General features: G+C 42.8%; 1 protein-coding gene across 13 annotated transcripts in view; it reads left to right on the top strand.

The window, feature by feature from the left end:
* Nucleotides 1–5066: 5066 nt before the first annotated feature.
* The window catches only part of LRRC7 (leucine rich repeat containing 7), a 163312-nt gene continuing 152000 nt past the window's right edge, over nucleotides 5067–16378 (top strand). For 8 of the 13 annotated variants that reach the window (XM_033151838.1, XM_033151829.1, XM_033151831.1 and 5 more), the window contains exon 1: nucleotides 5073–5195. The gene's annotated coding sequence lies outside the window, so the exon portion shown is untranslated. Of the gene's footprint in view, nucleotides 5196–16378 lie in introns of all 13 variants that reach the window. The other 5 variants (XR_004426820.1, XM_033151835.1, XM_033151836.1 and 2 more) reach the window with 2 other exon arrangements.

The raw sequence follows: 16378 nt of genomic DNA, 5'->3' as shown, positions 1-16378 counted from the left end.
GACTCATGCCATCACAGTAGGGGACACATGGCAGCAGTCTATTTTTCAAAAATGAATTTTTTTGAGGGCATTGGGGGACCATAACAGCACTGTATGTGGATGGCAGGCCAAGGATTAGCCACCACAGTGTACAGTTAACACATGGTGTGCGGAGGGAGACACAGCAAAGAGTACACTGGCTCTTCCTCCCATCATTGTTCTCATTGTCCTCCACTAGTTAGAGCATGACTGTCTAAAGTAGGGTGCTCATGGGCTTGTGGTTCCCAATATATTTTATAACCCCAGTTCTCCAGGATTCTAAAACATGCGGGGAGCCTCCATGAGAACATGAGGCTCCCCACTTCATACTTCTAACTTCAGGAAGGCAATGGGAACCATGGGAGGGGGAGGCAGACCCAGGAGATTCACCCCCACTATCCTACCCATGTGTTTACTGTACAAAATAAATAACTTTTGTTTATGAATTATACTCTCAATATCCCCAGTGAGGATTGCGTCCATAGCCCCACAGTTGTTTTTCGTTGCTATATAATTTAGCGTCTTTTGCAGCAGAGTCCAAGAACGCTAATTTTTCTGTTAAAAATACCCGCTTCATACCAAAGGCAATAAATCTACAGGGTCCACAATGCCCTGGCAGACATTACAGAAATGGTTATAGAAACCATTAAAACAGCTGGCATCAGCATTTTGAAAAAGCAAAGTTGAGGCAAGTTATCTTCTCCCTGGCACTTCTAAAACACTGAATTCCCAATTCTCTCTCTCCCTTCTGACAAACTCTCTCTTGGCACCAGCACTGAAGTTTTTCAAGGATGGGATAAAACCAAAAGTTCCTCTTATTTAGTAGGATTCCTGGACAGTAGTTACTGACTTTCACAGGAAACTACAACTATAAGTATAAAACAGCTACCATTGCTCTGTACAATTTAGCGAATTCTGTTATTTTAGAAAAGCTGTACTAACACCTCAGCCTTGGGGACCATTCTAGATTACTAGTCGTGGCTGGAAATATTTCCCCACAGCTAGCAAGCTTCTTGAGATAAAACAACATTTCCTTCTGCTTTGCCAATGCCAACATTTTGCAACTGCATTTATAATCACCTACCTATGACAAATCTTACTCAAGGCAGCTTAAAAGTGTCCCCACCCCAAAAGAAAATATCAAAAAATGAGTAAAAATAAAGTACGGTACTAAACGTCATTAAAGAAGTTTTGTTGTATTTTTGTTTTAAAGATAATGTTTGTTTTTATATTGTATATGTATTTAGAGATTTTTTTAAAAAAAATATTAAGAGGGTTATAAATGCATTTAAATAACAAAATGATAAGAAAAGGGAAACAGCAGGCATGACACATCTGGTATAATTCTGTGTGTTTACAACCAAACTCAATTCTACCAAGTTTAATGGAGTTCCTTGTTTATCATGTAACTGACATAGGTTCTGACTGAAAAAAGGTCCACCATAATAAAATGGTCCTTGCAGCAAGACTTTTCCCTTCAATGTCTCCTCATCCTATGTACTATGGGGAATGGGACAAGGCAGACAATCACACAACTGGCACGGCATCGGAGCCAATGCCAGTGTACTGCTAAGAATGCAGTCTGGGTTTACTTTTTTGGTCTTCAATAAAAGTTCTGAGAAAACACAATCAGTGCTTTTTTCTTAACATTGTCATTTGACAACCCTGTTTCTGTTCGAGATTGGTGGTTATTCTTCACTTCAGAGAAAAAAACATGTGAAAGGGGTTCATCCCTTGAACCACCAAAGTTGAGAGCTGTTCGGCAGTGGAATTTGCTACCAAGGAGTGTGGTGGAGTCTCCTTCTTTGGAGGTCTTTAAGCAGAGAGGCTTGACAGCCATCTGTCAGGAATGCTTTGATGGTGTTTCCTGCTTGGCAGGGGGTTGGACTGGATGGCCCTTGTGGTCTCTTCCAACTCTATGATTCTATGATATGTTTTTGGGTTGGATTAAGAAGAATGGAAGGAGAAACACAGCAGCACAATGATAGAATTTGGTGGGGGGGGGGAAGAAGAAGGAAACAATAGCTCTACTTGGATGATTGGAAAGGCAATGGAAGCAAGCATGTGTGCAAAATTGCAAATAGGCAGGGGGGAAAGGGAAAGTAAGGTGGGACAGCAAAGAACAGAAGGGGTAAACAGCAGGATGAACTCATGGGGACTTTTCGGTTTAAATCAGCTTTCTTTTAAGTTGGCTCCAGGGACTACATTAGGGTCTGTATTTGCTCAATTGCTCTTCCAAATTCTCTCTTGCCTTATCAGCATTTACATGGCATAAAAACTGTGTTTGTGTGTGAGACAGAGAAAAAAGCTCAAATGTATTTTAATGTCACGTATGATAACACCCCTAGTCACACAGGGTCTTTAACAATAAAAAAGAACAGGGATATGGCTGATTGTTCTTCAAAAACAGCGTACACATCTCAACATTTTGTATAGTACATAATGCAGTGAGAATGTAATCTTCAAATATTAACACAAAGTAAGTAACAGGGATGCTTCTGGAATTTGAAAGGAAAGGACTGCAATTTGTTTGTGAAAATGGCATATACACACAAACACACCAGCTTCAAAGTATAATGCAAAACTGTTGCAAGTTATTGCTTGTTTATTTAAGGAATTTATATTTCCTTTTCCAATGTATCTCAAAGTGGCTTAGAGAGAGAGAGAAAAAAAAAACACAATACACAAATACTGCAGATTAAAACATCAGACAACATCAACCTAAGAACAACATTCATGGTGCAAAGGCCTCCTGAAAGAAAAGTTTTAGCCTGGCATCTGAAGCGTTCTGGGTTAACCACTTGCCCAGCACTGTGTGCAAAACTAAGCAAAACAATGGCTTAGTTCTGGGTACCATGGCAGCAGCAGCACTGAGAGATGAACAAAGTGGCCATGATTTTCGCTCAGGGAACCCCCACACTTTCTCATTCTTGCTAAGCTTGCGCCAGTGAGTGGTTAACCACAGGACTGACCAGAAGATAGACGGCTCTCACATCCCACACTATTATTTTTTTTTCAAAATCTGCCCTGAAGGGCAAAAGTACGGTCAGTGATTGAGCAGGATTCTATGCAAACCCCTGTTTACTCTGCATCCAGGGGCCTCTCGTCACTGGTTTGGAAAGTGGTGTACACATGTTAGCCACAATCCACATGGTTCTTATGAAATACTGGATTTCCCCTCAAACCAGCCTTGATCCAAACAGACAAAAATAATGACCTAGCTGCATTTTAAGCCAGTAATGCACATGCAGCCCAGGAAGTGGGGCAGCAAAACAGATAGAAGTACCCTCAGTAGGTAGAGAGAGCATATGGACTTGGGGAGAGGCAATGCAGCATGGATTATGCAGCATGCGGAGCATCATCACCCTGCCACACCCTCAGAAACCGCACAGCCTTCATTTGCAATGTCCTCTGCCACCCGCTGTGTCCACGGTGACGCCAGAGTTCTTTGGACGCCTCCTGCTCCTTTTCCCTGCTTCCAGAGAAGCAATGAGAACCCAGAAGCCACTCCTTCTCTGGTGGTGGTGGACCTGCCACTGGAAGCTGGTGCCACTTCTCTCCTCTGGTACTGAGGGGCAGGGGCAGGAGGTGCCCATTGCACACTGGCGTTGCTGCACCTCCCTCCCCATCACCACCTGAGAAGTGAGGAAAAGCAGCAGCAGGAGAGCGTACTGGAACCCCACCCCTGCCTCTTCTCCTCACTTCTCCTGTGGAAGCGCAGGATGGGGAAGCAGAAGCAGGTGCAGCAGGTGTGGGATCTGCCGCCTGAAGCGGCTGCCTCAATTTGCCAACGGTAAGGCCGGCTCTTCATCTCCAGCAGCTGCTACTGCTGCTCAGTGGCTTGCGCCAGAGAGACTGAGGCTGCAGGTCTCCAGTAGCTACTAACAGACCGTCGAGGCGCTCTAGAAACCACGTTCCTTGACTACTGGCCGCGGGACTGAAGGAAGGTAAGCAGCCCACGGGGTGAGACTAGCGGGAAGGAGCACACTACTCCCACGTCCAGGCTCCGCGCGTGGCTTCTGCTGCTGCGAGAAGACGGTGAATCCTTCCGAAGGGGCGTGTCCTTGGCTGCGGGACCACGGCGGCCACGTGCAGAGCGTGGACGAGGTGGGCGGGGCGTTTGTACACGGGCCTCCTCCTCCTCCACCACGCCCACTCCACTTATTATTTCGGCGGGGCGGGGAGCGCGCGCGCGCTATAGCGGGAGTGAAGAGGGGGCTGGGGAGGGGGGGAGCGGCGGTTAGCGTGGAGCGCTGACGCGCGCGCCTTGTGGGGGCGGCCGTTGCCTCTCCTCCCCCTCCCTCTACTGCTTGGGAGGGTGAGAGCCAGCTTCTTGCCTCTGAGGCAAAGCTGAAGCCGGAGGCTCCTTCTCCTGCCGACCCCCTCCCTTTCCTTTCGCTCGGGGCGTTGGGTTTTGATCGGGCAGACACCTCAGCACAGCGCCAGGCTGCCGCCCTTTCGGCCAGGGGTCGCTCCTTTGCCTGAGGGAGGGCGCCAGGCGGTTTCTTGCTTCGCTCCGTTGGCGCCGTCGGATGTGAGGGGCGCCCTCTTCTTCTTCTTCTTCTTCCTTCTCCTCCTTGGGAGCAATTCGCCGGCAGCGAAGGAGGTTCGGCCACATGTGGGCAGCGCCAGCCCTCCTCCCGCTTCCCTTTCTTTCCCCCCTCCTCGTCCTCTCTCCTCTGCAACCATTATTACACCTGTGAATGGAGAGAAGGAGCGAAGCCGTCGCCTGAAGCTGAGGAGGAGGAGGAGGCCTTGACAGTCACACACACACACACTCGGGTTATCTTTTTTGTGTGTTTTTGCCCTCCGACCCTTTTCTCATCGGCGGAGGAGCAGAGGGGGGAGTCAGAGGGCTCCTCGTGGCCAGCCGCCGCCGCGGCGATGTGAGGCAGCCCTCCTGCGCGCGTGCCCTTGTGGAGTCTCGCTTCTGTGCGCCGCTCCGGCAGATGCGCCGGGGAAAGGGGCTGGTTCGAGGCGCCCCCTCCCTACATCCCTACCGATTTATTTGCATCGCTGCCTCCGCGGCTGTAGTGGCGGCGCCGGCAGGGACCCCCCCCTTCTTTCTTTCTTTCTTTGCACGCCGCCTCGGTCCTAAAGGATTGACTGGATGAAGAGCTTGCCTTTTGGGTGGTTGCCTTGGGGGACTGGCAAACGGAGAGACTTCAGCTGACAAGGTACCTGTTCTCCAGACCTCCGTGGAGTGGGGTGGGGTGGGAGATGCAAGATGCTCACCTGAATGGTATCCGCATCGTGGTCTAGTAAAGGGGGGGAGCAATAAAAAAAGGGAGGGGAATCGCTATCCTTCTACCTTAACCTTTCTTCCCACTTTTTTTTTTTTTTAAACCCATAACCTCCCGATATCTTTATGGGAATCACTGACGCCACCGTTATTATTTGCAGGCAGCGGAAAGGCTAATGGGGAGATTCCCCTCCCTGCAATGTGCATGTTTGGAGCAGTGGGCTGCGTCCTTTTTCTTGGGGAAGGGGCTCCTCCTCCTACGGTTGCCTGCTGTAGGGGCGTGTTAGCAGTGCAAGCGCTGCACGCTCCGGCTCCCTGCATGGGCAAGCCGGGATTCAAGCTGGAGGAAGTAGCTCTTTGTGGCTTCATGCTCTTCCCCGTTCCCCCTCAAAAAGGAAAAAAAAAATGCTGCTGGGTGTTGCCTCCGTTTGGGGGCGGGTGGCGGTTCGGGGGCGGCGGGTGAGCCATGGAGTGATGGAAGCGCCCGAGGGTGCTGCTGCTGTTGGTAATCGGTTGAAATGCAGTGGTTGCTAAGGGGAGAAAGCAGAGCTGCAAAGAAGCTATATTATCCTCCTACCTAGCTTTGAGATTCCCCTTCTCCCCCACCTCCGCTTAAAAGACGTGTAGATTTGGAGGGGGCGGGGTGTATGGGGAAAGGATCAAGGTGGCTGAAGCTGTTCGCTGGTTAGAGCAGCAGAAGCTCCCACTTGGCATTTATGCACAGGAAAATTTGCAGCATGTACGGCTGGTTGCAGGCTATGGAGGGCCCCTTTGTGGTGTGTGTGTGTGTGTGTGTGTGTGTTTCTCACCACACTGTAAGTACAATACTCCCCATCTTGCCAGGAGAGGGTGTGAACAAGTAGGAAGATGTGACTGCTAGGGCATAGTTTTTCTCTGTGGAAAGGAACCCATGTTGCTACCTAATGTCTGCCACTATAGCTTCCAGAGGGAGAGGAGAGGTATGCAAGTGGAGAAGAGTGAATTGCTCGTGCATTGAACCAGCCATCTCATATCACATCCACTCACCTGCACTTTCCCTCTGGGTTGCACAAGCATAGCAGAGGTGATCAGGCAACATTCTAGAGGGTTAAGGAGTAAAGGTAGTGGTGACTGCTTCTGCTCATTCATTTTGGGAACCTGTGCTGGGCCCAATATTCTCTGCCATGCTGCCTGCAGATGGAGGGCAAGGAAAAGAGGAGAAGCTGTTCCTTGTAGGATTGTGGAATCATGTTCCCCTCAATCTTAGGAGCATGGCAGAAAGGACTAGGTAAGTGATGACCGCAAGGGGTTGTTGCCATTACTTCTGGTTGCTTAGTTGGCCTCTCTCAAACCCTGGGAGGCTCTGCCTGCTCACTCTCTTTCTCTTTGGGTGCAACAATTGGAGTGATATGATGGGGAATGATTGGACACATCGCAGCTTCGCAGAACAAGTGAATCAGGGAAAGTTGCTATTGCCTCTTGGTTGCTCTCCACTCTGGACAGTGCAGAAATGAGTACTGGGCTCCCTACATCCAATCCCTACTTGCTGCAAAGGTGAGTGAGCAGAAGGACAGGGGCAGAAATTATTGCTCCTTTCATGAGCAGCTGCCTCTGTCCAGTTGCGCACCTACACTCCCTCTGGTTGCAGCGGTGGTGGGTATTGGACACAGTTGCACTGACCCAAGCGAGGGCAAGTTAGTTGGAGACCTTTCTCTGTTGACAGTGCCATAGGGCCCAGTCCTCCCTGAGAGATGAACAAGTGAATGGAGGTAGCAGTCTTTTTTGGTTTGTACACTATCTTTAGGCAGCCCTGCTAGCTCCAGTTTTTAGTGCTGTGCTGTCCATGGAAAGAGAAGGTGGGTGGGCAGAGGCAACCACCACTGCTTTCACTTGCTTTCCCACAATGTCCCTCTGGCAGTGCAGTGAGCAGAGCCCAAAGCTCTTGGAGGCTGTTGTGCCTTAGCACCAGCTAGTCCATAGTCAGTGTGAGCCATCCTGTGGTGCTGGGCCCTTGCAGCATATTATGTTTCTGCAAGATTCAGGCTCATTTGTGAGTGCTGGAGAGGACAGGCTAACCTTATGGCTTCACAACATATTGTGAAGATTTTTAGATACATAAACAGATAAGAGGATTAGTCTGTTAGATCTCGTAATTTCAGGGGCAATTGAAACACACACACACACACCAGAACACTAATCTCTTTTTTCATTGTCTACAGATAATAGCACAATTGGGGCTTTCTCATTTCAGCCACCAAAAGAGTGTGGTGTGGATACAAAATGGAAGGGTCGATAGCTAGAATTGCATTGATTTTAATGCAGTTCAGACTGTCCCCAGTGGAAATTGCTCTGCAATTATGTGTGGGCATCATAGTTCTTTTAGTTTTAAAAATAGGGAAACTCAATTGGCGTTATTTTATATCAATACTGTGGTGGTCCTGTTATTAAAAATATTCATATTCTTTGTTCGGTGTGACTAGAGACATTTAAAATACCCATCTATTTCAACCCACCAAGAGCCCGCTTCCTCCACCCTCTTCTTCCCCGTGGTTGTGACTCAGAATGGCTTTCCTTTTTTGGTATCTATGTGAAAGAGATGTCTGTAACCCAACTTTACTTTGCTGCTCCTTCTTAGCCATGCCTATTCATTAAACGCCCACAATGTGCCTGCCATTATGTAAAGTTTAGTTGAATTGTGCACACTGGGCATGCTCAGTCCTCATTAGGCTGCTTTGGGCTTGCTTTACCATCTCTTAGGATTTTAAAAATAAAGACTTTATAAATCTTGACATTCTCCTTGACCTCCCCACTCCCTCTTGTGCATGGTTGGCACCATTTTTTGCTACATAAACCACATTCAGTCTTGAATTTTGAAAATAGAAGAAATGATTCCCAGTTTTTAACTCATGAAATATTTTTCTAAATTTAAAAATGTGAATGAATGTGCACTACAAAGAGTATGGAAGATGGTACCCCAATTAGGGAAAATGTTGTAATTAGCATGTATTTGTTTCTAATTAAGGCTTACTAAGGCCTTGTAACTTAAGTTCCAAATTCCAGCAGCTACTCATTTTAATAATTCTTGAAATTTAGTCATACCCATGTTGGATAAGAATGAAATAATGGGTTGTATCTTGTGTTTCTACAAGTTGAAGCTATTTCACAACATAGTTGTTTCACTGGTGAAATGTTTTATTGTACAGGATAATGCATAAGCAGGTTGCTGATAACTTCATCGCACAATAGACTGCACACCTGTTACACAACGAGTTTCTGCTAGCACAGTTGTTGGAATTTCTTTGTTGTGAAACATTAAAACCCGAGAGTCCTTGCGCTAGCAAACATAACATTGAATAGAGCCCAGTGTTCTTCCATTCAAGTTTATTATTGCCTTAAAAGATAATATGAAAATATTTAAATATTTGCAACACTTAAAAAAAATCTTCAGGCCTTGAATTTTGCAAGTCTCCTGGGAAATTTGCTGTTTCCCCCCATGCTACCAACATCTTCACCATCTGTTTGACCAGAGAAACAGGAACAGTTTCTGTGTAGGCTAATGTTTAGCGGTCAAAGAAATGATTCCTCAACTGATTACCTTGGCTTGAAGATAGCACAACCATGTTTTGTAGTAATGTTTCATCTGCATAGCTAGCTTATAGACCAGAGATATCCAGTGTGGTGCCCTTCATTTGTTACTGGACTCCAACTCCTGATAACCCCAGCCAGCATGGCTTATGGTCAGGATGATGGGAGCTGTAATCCAAGAACATTTGTAGGGTACCATGTTGACTATCCATTATATACCATACCCTGAACTGTAGTTGGGTTCCTAAATATTGTGGTTAATCAGGCTGGTGTTGCATCTTGTTTGAAGGCAATCTGCATGAAAACACCAACACATGATAAAGATACGGGAACTGTAGTTATTGCAAGAAAACAAAGTTTAGATTTTCTTAACTTTGCTATAAAATACTCACTTTATACGTATTTTAAAATGTATGTTAAAGCTTGCTGTGTCATATCTATATCTATATCTATATCCCACCTTCTTTCTTGTTCCTCTCCCTCTGGACAAGTTTTAGTATTGAAAGGGATAGGGCCCTGTATGTCTTTTCTCCTAACCCTCTTCTTTCATTCTCTGTGGAAATACATTTCTTTCTTCATTAGTCTTTCTAATTAGATGTGAAGGTGGAAGTTAGTCCCTGCCTTAAATGGGCACCCATCAGTGCTTGATATGACAGGAAAATGCATGAAATTCAAGTTGGAATCAACTCTTTGGGTCTGATTCCAGTGCAGATGTGTTGAAATCACTGATCAAATGCTAGATTGATTCAATAGGAATGAATGGTATGCCTTTTATGATTGCTCTCCTAGTGGTCACTAGCTAGCTAACTGTAACACAAGCCCCTTTAGATTTAGAAGATTTTTTTCCTTTTACTATTGGTGTGAGTTGAATCAGATTTTTCTCTTTTGAAAGAATGAGCCATTCTTTCAAAACATTGATAACTCTGGACCACTTATATTATAAAGGCCTGTTAAAACATAACTTCCTGATATGAGGGAGATAAGAATAAACCTATCTTGGGTATTTATAATGTCACCATGGTAACATTTTCATGCTTTGTACTTGGCCTCTGACATTTTCACCTAAACAGAGCTCAACAGAAAATTCTATTCTTGTTTCTATTAGGGTAAGGTGTTGTGGGCAGTTGAAATGCAAGGAAGGATGCACTTTGAATCACAGTTATATTTAACAAGTTTTTGTTAGTGTTAAGTGTAGAAAAAACGTAGTAACTTGTGCTGGCAAGTTATATGGGTGTTGGTTCTATGCATCAATTTATTCCAGTATTCAACAAGAGATTCAGGCTTACCATGACAACACGCACTCCTCTCTCTCTGTTCATCAAATATTGCAGTGGATATTTTTTTTAGCACGAAAGCAGCACCTTCTTAAAGAAATGACAACACTACATTATATACTACACTGAGCAAACTTAACTGTACAGAATGCTTGTTCTGAATAGAATTATACCTGCTTTGGGGGTGGGGGGGGAAGCTGACCTATTTTTCCTGAATTTTAATGTAGCTTTTAGATTAAGATGACTTCACACTTCTATTTTTAAAAAGTTTGAGGAAAGCACATTGAGGAGAGTCATGCTTTTTAAAACTGTAGTTCTCTTCCACCAAAACTAGAATGCTTGCTTTAAAGTAAGTATGTGGTAGATCTGTATAAATTTGAGAGGACATAAGAGCCCTGCCGGATCAGATAAAAGCCCCATCTAATCCCTCATCCTGTTTTCACCAGATGTCTGTGGGAAGCCTGCAAGGAGGACCTGAGTACCTGTTTATAGCGACCAAAGCACATTTCCCTGTATAGACAAGAGATAAAATGAACACATTTTCAGTTATTTCAGATTAGATCTTATCTAACTCCGTGATTAAAGAAGAATGCAGATTTTGATAGTAAATTGTTTTTTCATGTTATTTTCCAATAAGAGAATGCTAGTTTATCAAGAGATTGGTCAGAGTCTGATCTCTATCAATCCACAAGCGTCATGGCTCTTTGGTGCACAGAAGTTTCACAATACACATTCATTTTGCAGTACTTTCATTTGTGATGTGATTTCAGGGATGTAAGAATCAGTAAAGGTCCCCTCCAAAACAACAGCAGAAAGTTGTTCTGTTGTTTACCTTCTCAGAAGTGCAGTGTAAGTAAGTGAATACTCCATCCCTCAACTTAATAATCACAAATAATGGCTAGCCAGAAAGCCAAGCTGACATTTGTTCACTCTCAAGTGACATCGTGATTGAGGGCATTTGATCTAGATCAGGGGTAGGCAACCTCAGGCCCATGGATGGTCCGGGAATCAGCGTGTTTTTACATGAGTAGAATTGTGCTTTTATTGAAAATGCATCTCTGGGTTACTTGTGGGGCCTGCCTGGTTTTCACATGAGTAGAATGTGTGCTTTTATTTAAAATGCATCTCTGGGTTACTTGTGGGGCATAGGAATTCATTCTCCCCCCCAAAAAAATATAGTCTAGCCCACCATGCCTGAAAAAGGTTGCTGACCCCTGATCTAGATTCTAGGTGGTACATGTACTTGGTTTCATCTCTGATTGAACTAGTAGTATTTTGGTGGTATAAAGTTAAATGATGATTACTTTGAAACCTTCATTTAGTGGTATCTAACACTAGCTAAATGAAAGATTGGGAGTTGTTGATTAGTCAGTAACAAGGTGACCTTCAGTATTACATGTGGAGTTTTCCTGTTCATTCAGACATATCCTACTTCACAATATTTCATTCAATTCCTCCTCCCACTTAGTTTTATGTCCCCATCCTCAACAATCAATCAGCATTCTATGCCCACTCAGTTTTTTCTCTCATTAGGATTCCCCCACACCCACTAAAGATTTATTATATTTGTGTAAGCCTTTGGGTTCCTTCAAGCCTGTTGATTTTGTGTGTGTGTATTCAGTGAACATTAGCAATATTGCAGGATGTGTATAACCTGTCTGAAGTTTTTTGTTTTTGTTTGTTTGTTTAATGGATATAATGTATGGTATGGATTCTTTGCTACAGAGGTCTGTTAGCTGGGAGAGGATCCCTTGTTGAGATCATGTAACACTTCCAGTGTGAGTGGGGAGGAGCAAAGCAGGTATAATTTATGCATGGAAAGCCAGGCTTTATAGCTTATCTTTAAAAGGAACTGTTAAGGGGGTTCCTTTTAAATCTAGAATTTGCCTTCATTTTTTTTCTTTTCTAGATAGAACACAGTATGTTCTTTATTACAGTTTTTCTAAATCTGTTTAACTCTGTATGTTATCTTTTTAATTGAAAAGCAATAAACCATGAAGATTCTCAGATCTTCAGTCAGCAGTCTTTCACAGCATCATGAGGCAAAGTATATATATGCATTAATTTGTAACAGTGGACATGTAGCAATCTCATTGGTTTCTAAACAGCAGCTTTACATGGAAACTTGGTTCTGTAAAAGTAAATCACATCACAGCTGGCAACTTCTCCTAACTAACTTCTCCTGTTGGTCAATGTCCTACATAGAAAAAAGTTGCCCAACACGGTGGTAAACCTTGGTTTAGCATTATGTTCTAATGCAGTTAATTAACATACAGCAGTTACCAATCAGTCATTTCAATAGAAGCACAGATCCATATATATGGTTATTTGCATTAATGAGTCAGTTTTATTGGCTGAAACAGGGGGACTTATTGCAAATGCAGTAGCTCCATTTGGATGTTGGAGCACTAAAGAACTCTGGATCTGATTTTGTAAAGAAAAATTCCACTCTCCACACACTTATGGTAAAGGAAAGGCTCAATTCAGAAGCAGGGTTACTGAAGCATCCCATGAATCTTTCATAGGAAAGTTGTGCACGTGGTAAATAGTGTAGAAATCATGTCCCGAAAGAAATAAGTACTGAAAGAACGTCCGAAAGAAAGTCTGAAATAAATAAGTACTGTTAACCTTGAGAAAATAAAATAAAAAGTTATCAAAAAAATACTTAAATGACACCCAGGCATATAGAGGAAACAGTTGTTCGTTGTAAATATTCAGGAAAGGCCCTGAAAGAAATTATTTAAATTGCAACAAAGATTATATAATTCTTGTGACGGGGGTATATGGTGGGGGGGGGGGAATCCTGAAGTAGAAAGTTCCAGCAACATACGTAATATGTTATTTAAAGAGTGTTTGGACTCTCGTGTGAATGGTGCTTTAGATTTTGGACATGGTTTCTTAGCTCATATGGTATAGTGGCTCTAAATGTATGAATTGTTGTTTATTATAAGATTATTAGGCAGTATCTCAGTGGTAAGAGTTAAATGGCTGTTAAACTTCCCCTAAAGTGAGATTCCCCACGACTATCTGTTGTGCCTTACAATGTGTACTCTTAGTTTACAGAGGAAAACGGTGAAGCACAACAGACTTGCCTAGTATCCCATGTGACCTGAGTGTGCAGAATCCTCTGCATAATGTTCACTGGTACAGTGGTGGAACCTCGACTTACATCCGCCTCGTCTTGCAGACGTTCCAAGTTGCGTCTGTGGCAAACCCGGAAGTAAACACTGAGTTTGCTGCGATTCGCGCATGTGCAGAAGCGGCTGCCTCCGTCTGCGCAGAAGTGCACTACTGCCGAATGCGCATGTGCACAAGACGTCTCTTCCACCATCCCATTTCGACCAGTGCACAAACCTCCGGAACGGATTATGTCCGTAAGTAGAGGTTCCACTGTACTTAGGCAGCTAAGCTGATGTGATGCAAAACGTCATAAAAGTTTTGAAAATCACTGGTAGACTCCAAACTCCCTGGAGTTCTTTTGTTTTCCAGAACATTAAAACTGGTGCACAGTAATAACTTACATTTTGAAATCAGCAAAATCTTTGATATGCACTACCATTCCATTCTACATTTCTCACTTTGACTGGATTATTTGGTGGTGATGTTCTGTGGATGGATTTAAGTATGTGCTGTTACATGCTTGTGAAATACAGTGTCGTGGTGATTGTCCTTCATTCATTCTCCTTCCATGAATTTTTGCTGATTTCCCCTGAAACCACTATGAAGAAGTACCCGGTAAGTAAATAATGAGTAGAATAAAGAACTAGCAAGCTGCCTGTTATATTCTGCAACACTGTAGTCTGAAATACTGATTTACAGCTCAATCCTAACCATGTCTGCTGGAGTTAGGATTTGCACTTTAAAAGAAACAAGTGAAAGGAATAAACGTATAAGTGCTATAACTCTCAGTTTGAGCCTTTTAAGAAATATGACCATTTGACAGGGTGCTAAGAATTCAATATTCTGTCAGTAAGGAGACAGGGTGCTGTAATCCGTGCCTCGCTGCTGATTGCACAATCTTACTGGAAGGCACTTTACAGATGGGAAACATAGACTGATTAATGGCTTAATTCAAAGCTCTGTGAAGTAAATGGATGCCTTTCTTTTGACAAAATACTCTTTATTGGTCCTTAAGCAGCTTGCTGAAAGGCAATATCTGGAAATGTCCACTAGAAGACAGAGATGTGCCTATAGTTCTAATGTTCCAGTCTGTCACAGTTTGTCGTAAGATATTGCATGTTTACCATCGCAGTTTTCTGTTTTGTGTGTTTGCTGTCCATTCTTTGTGAATTCCTTGTTTCTATAAAAGGCAGCATTCAAGGTTGAATTCTCTCAATTTATCTTTATTTTGCCTTTTCATCTAAAAATTTAAGCAGGACCTTTAAGCTTTCTTAACAATTCTTATCATCTCCAAAAATGTGGCAAATGCCCCAAAGTCTTAAATACATAAAAGGTGATAGATAAAAAGGGATTTAAATATATATATACACAGGTATATGCAAAGAACCAATCTATTTGTGAAAAGGGTGAAAAAGCCCCCTTCGGCACACCACAGGCTGAACTTTCATTGCAGTCACAGCCTCCACTGTTGCGCTTTATAAGAAAAGAAAGCAACAGAGGAAAGGTACATGCAACTTAACTTCACATATAGCTTAGCCTGAAAGATAGAATTCCAGCACCATAGTAAGAAAGAATCAAAATGTAAGATTTTCTGGTTTCCTCAAAGCCTTAACCAAGTAGAACAAGTAAAGTGATGTAAAGAGATGGGACCTCTCTACACAGACAATGCAAACAATTCCCCGTAAATGGTCTTAGAATGCACAGTTGATATATTTTATAATCAATAACTAGGCATACATGGAAGTCAAATTTATTTAAAATTGTTGAGGTTGTGGCAAGTAATTTTTAATGTTGTAATTAAATACGTACTAAAAGAGGTTTCTTTTTTCTTTCCTTTTCTCTTTATTTATTTATTTATTTATTTATTTATTTTCTATCTCCAGACTAACCTATAAAGGGTCATTTTGATTATGTTTTGTGTAGAGTGGTCCATAAAGTCCAGATTCAGTCAGTTAAAGTATCCTAGACAGAGTAAACATGCAGGAACAACATTGCTAAGATAATCACTCTAAATTATGTTCATATATTTTTCTATGTTTCTCCTTCACTGATTGTTTCATGTTTTGGAATTTAAATTATTTTGTATGTTTAGTGGGTCAGTATAAAATGACATGCAACTCTTAGTATTTCAGTTTAGGCTATTATGTTGGATTTTTCTTTGCAGCTAGAAACCATCTGATGTTATGTGCATTTTCATATTAAAGTACTGCTCTTCACTGCAATGCAAAACTTTTAAAAAGACACCTCTGAATTGTTCAATATAAAAACACTTGACAACCTTGTGAATTTTCATATTTGACAAATGGTTCTTATTCATGCCAGCACTTCAGACTAATGTTCTGGGACTTGTGGGTGTTAGAGAACAGAACAAATTTCCATATCAACTAATTTGATCCCACACTAGAGTTTTAAATGGGATTATTTTTGACAGTCCTTATATGGTAGATTCACTCCCCAATAAACATGACTATCAAGCACACAGTGGCAATTATAAATTTTGAATTAATTTTGCATACTTCCTCACAGAGTCTGCACTTGAGTTACACTGGTACCTCTGGTTAATAACTTAATTCGTTCCGGAGGTCTGTTCTTAACCTGAAATTGTTCTTAACCTGCACGATTTTTGTTCTCACCCTGAAGCAAAGTTCTTAACCTGAGGTATTATTTCTGGGTTAGCAGAGTCTGTAACCTGAAGTGTATGTAACCTGAAGCATATGTAACCTGAGGTACCACTGTAATTAACTTCTGATCTGCAGCACTAGCAAGGTTTGGATAGCTATTTAGGAAACAGAATATATTCATATTACGACTTGTTACTCACTCCACATCCAGTTCACTCCCACTTCTAATTTTTGAAGTTGCATTCATATGACGTTAGTGACAATTCATATTGATCCTGTGGTTTCTTGACAAATACTGCTGTTTGGTGTATTTCCCTCCTCAAACCAGCTTCAGACCGATGGGAAAGCAGGATGCTGAGTAAGCAGCAATGTGAACATACCCTAACAGCTGTTTTGTAGGCATACATAAGCATGCAAGCACAGATGACAGTGTAATAAATAGGAGTTCTAGTGGGGTTGCTGGGGCAGGGAAACCAAAAAGTTCGTGTGTGCTGGGGGAAGATATCCCCACCCTCTCTCTAATGTGAGCATACTCTTAG

The sequence above is a fragment of the Lacerta agilis genome, chromosome 6, assembly GCF_009819535.1.
Source record: "Lacerta agilis isolate rLacAgi1 chromosome 6, rLacAgi1.pri, whole genome shotgun sequence".
NCBI classification, from domain to species: domain Eukaryota; kingdom Metazoa; phylum Chordata; class Lepidosauria; order Squamata; family Lacertidae; genus Lacerta; species Lacerta agilis.
The sequence above is the reverse complement of the archived record's forward strand: the minus strand, read 5'-3'. Positions and strand labels throughout refer to the sequence as shown.